Source organism: Mus caroli, chromosome 7, assembly GCF_900094665.2.
Source record: "Mus caroli chromosome 7, CAROLI_EIJ_v1.1, whole genome shotgun sequence".
Classification (NCBI taxonomy): Eukaryota; Metazoa; Chordata; class Mammalia; order Rodentia; family Muridae; genus Mus; species Mus caroli.
In genome coordinates, this window is record NC_034576.1 from 105,842,575 (window position 1) to 105,847,423 (window position 4,849).

Below are 4,849 nucleotides of genomic sequence, written 5' to 3' on the forward strand. Positions count from 1 at the left end.
GGNNGGTAGTCTTGGGTTCTATAAGAGAGNAGGCTGAGCAAGCCANGGGAGGCAAGCCAGTAAAGAACATCCCTNCATGGCCTCTGCATCAGCTCCTGCTTNCTGACCTGCTTGAGTTCCAGTCCTGACTTCCTTTGGTGATGAACAGCAGTATGGAAGTGTAAGCCGAATAAACCCTTTCTTCCCCAACTTGCTTCTTGGTCATGATGTTTGTGCAGGAATAGAAACCCTGACTAAGACACTATCCATTTTCTTTGTTTCTTTTCTACACTAGTGAGCTTTCCTTCTATTAATATCTTCTGAAGTTGTAATGCAACCAAAGAAGGTCCTAGAAGTTGTTGCATGCTGCTTTGTCATTTGCCTCATTCTCCATGTCTTAGGGTTCATTTGACTTCAATTTGCTCAATACTTTTAATATTTCTCTTATTTTGTAGCTACAAGCTAATTCCTTAAAAAAAAACTTTTATAATACCAATATACCTATGTAACTCATGATATTTGTTCTGGCACTGGCATTTTTTATTTGCTCTTTAAACATTTTTTCTCAAAAGACATATTTATATCAGAACGATGTCCCACATATTAGTATCTCGAGTTATAATTAGAACAATATGCTTACAGGCTATAGAGTTGCTCTCTAACACTGAGCTTGTGAGAATATGGCTTTCATATCTTCTATGTAGTTGATCATGACACTGAGCATCCCAAGTTCTCTCCTTAGCCTTCTGAGTGCTGACATTTTATTATCACCAGGCTTGATTTATGTGGGGGTAGAGACTGAGCCCAGGTATTTATCAATGTCAGACAGTCTCCCAAGTAACCCACATTCCCACTCACAAATGAGTAAATTTTAAAGGCATTTAGCATGTTAATGAATTGGGCTAGGGTGTGTCTTTTCAACATAAAATTTATTCATGCAAAATAAGTGTAAATGGTATAGTTTGTGCCAAGTAATTTTAATATTATATAATAGTAATCTTTAAGATATTTATCCTCATTATCCTGGCAAAAATTTCTCAGGTGGCAAATAAAAGTCATATGGATTACATTTATGTAAACTATAACAAAATATAATCTCATGCAACAATAAATCAAAGTCTGTAAGGCAGGCTTCAAAGTTGGTTATTTTTGTGGTCCATGATTAAGATCCATGATTGACACAAAGCTCAAGTCCAAGTGGATCAAGGACTCAACATAAAACCAGATACACTGAGTCTAATAGAAGAGAAAGTGTGAAGGAGCCTTGAACTCCTTGGCACAAGGGGAAATTTCCTAAACAGAACTCCAATGGCTTAAGCTCTAAGATCAAGAATTAATAAATGGGACCTCATGAAGCTGGAAAGCTTCTGTAAGATAAAGGACACTGTCAATAGGACAGATCAGCAACCTACAGATTGGAAATAAATGGTCACTAACCCTACATCCAATCCAGGGCTAATATCCAAAATATATAAAGAACTCAAGAAGCTAAGCCCCCAAAAAACCAAACAACCCAATTAAAAAAAAAGGATATAGAACTAAACAGAGAATTTACAACAGAGGAATCTTGAAAGGCTGAGAAGCACTAAAAGAAATATTCAAAGTTCTTAGTGGTCAGGAAAATGCAAATCAAAACAACCCTGAGATTCCACCTTACACCAATCAGAATGGCTATGATAAAAGTCTCAGGTGACAGCACATGTTGATGTGAATGTGGAGAAAGAGGAACATTCCTCCATTGCTGGTGGGATTGCAAACTGGTACAACATTTCTTTAAAATAGCTTTTTTTTTTTTCTTAACCTTTATCAATCTTGAAAGATATCATTCCAGTATTATCCTTGATATAAAAGGGTAAAAAATTAATTTACTTATTTACTACATAATTGTATTGATCCTTCTGTAATATCAAAACACACTCTATTCTTTAAATGCTATACTATACATATCTTCAAACTAAAAGTTATATTTTGTTAGTTTTCCATAATCTTTTTTTAAAGTGTGTTCTAAGTAAATATTCAAACTCCCTCACTAGAGAGCATCTGCTTTAGCAAAATATTCTTTTAGCCCAGCAAAACATCATTTGACATAATTGAGTTCCTAAAGAAACTAGAAGTTCCCACTTCAAGGAAACCTCCTTCTGATAATTGGGCTAGGCACTCATATATGAATATAACAGAATATCATTAGAAATCATTTCATTGAGGTTGTTTTTTCTCGTTGTGTTTGTGTCTATATGAAGTCTAGGCCATCCAGATTCCAGTTCCTGGCCATGAAGGCAGGGTTTGGCATTCTCCCTCTAGTGTCAAGTTAGGCCAGTCATTGGTTGGTCACTCCCAAAAGCTCCTCCCACATCTTGCAGACAGGACAGGTTGTAAGTGGAATGTATTTGGCTGGGCTGCTATTCGAGGCTCATCACTGAATGTCTTGTATGGTTACAGAAGATGGTTGGTTCAGGCTCCATATCTTCCATTACTAAGAGTCCTCATTAGGGTTACCCTCATAGGTTTTAGGAAGTTTTTTTTTTTCAGTTTTTTTTCTTTTTAATTTGGTATTTTCTTCACTTACATTTCCAATGCTATCCCAAAAGTCCCCCATACCCTCCCCGCTCCCCTACCCACCCACTCCCACTTCTTGGCCCTGGTGTTCCCCTGTACTGAGGCATATAAAGCTTGCAAGATCAATGGGCCTCTCTTTCCACTGAGGGCCTACTAGGCCATCTTCTGATACATACGCAGCTAGAGACACAAGCTCCAGGGGGTACTAGTTAGTTCATATTGTTGTTCTACCTATAGGGTTGCAGATCCCTTTAGCTCCTTGGGTACTTTCTCTAGCTCCTCCATTGGGGACCCTGTGATCCATCCAATAGCTGACTGTGAGCATCCACTTCTGTGTTTGCTAGGCCCCGGCATAGTCTCACCTGAGACAGCTATATCAGGGTCCTTTCAGCAAAATATTGCTAGTGTATGCAATGGTGTCAGCATTTGGAAGCTGATTATGGGATGGATCCCCGGGTATGGCAGTCTCTAGATGGTCCATCCTTTTGTCTTAGCTCCAAACTTTGTCTCTGTAACTCTTTCCATGGGTGTTTTGTTCCCAATTCTAAGAAGGGGCAAAGTGTCCACACTTTGGTCTTCGTTCTTCTTGAGTTTCATGTGTTTAGCAAATTGTATCTTATATATTGGGTATTCTAAGTTTCTGGGTTAATATCCACTTGTCATGTGAGTTCCTTTGTGATTGAGTTACCTCACTCAGGATGATGTCCTCCAGGTCCATCCATTTGCCTAGGAATTTCATAAATTCATTCTTTTTAATAGCTGAGTAGTACTCCATTGTGTAAATGTACCACATTTTCTGTATCCATTCCTCTGTTAAGGGGCATCTGAGTTCTTTCCAGAAGTTTTAACTACACTTGGATTCTACATTTACCCTACTCCCACGTGCCCCTTCAATTTCAGTAGCCTCTTCCTATACTCTCTCCGTCTGTCCCTCCCTCCCCAATCTGAACCCTCCTGTTCTTGTCCTGATCTCCCTCCAACACCCACAAAATCTATTCTATTTTCCTTTCTCAGGAAGAGCCATGCATCACCTTTAAGTCTTCTTTGTTATTTAGTTTCTCTGTGTTTATGATTATAGCATGGTTATCTATTACAGCTAATGTCAACTTATAAGTGAGCATATACCAGGTTTTTCTTTCTAGGACTGGGCTACCTCACTCAGTAAAATTTTTTTTTTTGAGTTCCATCCATTTGCCTACAAATTACATGATGTCTCTTTTCCCCTAACAGCTGAGAAGCACACCATTGTGTAAATATACCACATTTTCTTTATCCATTCTTCTTATAGAATGAGTTGTAGAATTTCTACTTTACATCTATGATTTATGAAACTGGAAGATCACTTTGGAAAATACATTGAACTGAATAAATGCTATTTAGTGATTTCTTTGTATCATAGGTCTGTGATGCTTATGACAGATTTCTTAGAAATAGTGTTCTCTATTGAACTAAGATTTATTCAGTTTTGCCTCTAATGCAAGCATAAAAATGTTTAAATTATTAAATAATACTTTTAAAAATATAATATCATTTATGTTTTAAAAATTTCCAACCAATATGTTTCTAATCTTTTGTGAATTATATACTTTTTTGTGAATTATGAAAATGCATTTCACTTTATTCCTTAAAATTCCAATGCTAAAAGATTCCAAAGCAAAACTAGGTCATAAATTTGGAAGAGAGAAAGGAGGAGTGTCTGGGAAAATATGGGTAGAAGAAATAGAAGAGGTGGATGATATAATTATTTTATAATACAGAAATTAAGGAAATAAAAAAAATCCTTCATGGAATGAGATTGAGTTCCTGAGTCCCCACAAATAGTTTAGGAGCTATTGGCAGTTCGTGGTTGCTGGAGGAGAGAGTAAACTTTTTTCAGGAATATAGTCAATGGTAGGTTGTTCATGCCCACCAGATATCCCACAAACATGCATATATAAACATGGTAAATTGGATACAGTGGATTAAATAAATAAAAAACAAAATCTGAAAAGACATGAGATTGAGAGGATGATTTTGTGATAGGAGATTGTTGAGAGGGTTAAAGTGATGGCTGAATGGGAGTAAATATGATCAAGAAACATGTATTCAAGTTTAGAAAATTTTGAAGAATATTACAAAAGAAAAAAAACAAGCATCTTGTACTCTACAAATATTTCAAAATAAAGCAATTTATCTAAAATACAAAATGTTTCTTACTGAAGCACTATCATTTAGTGATTAAATCCCAGACCAAGACACAGAAAGAAGAAATGCACTATAAGATAGTGTCTTAGTCAGGGTTTCTATTCCTGCACAAACATCATGACCAAGAAGC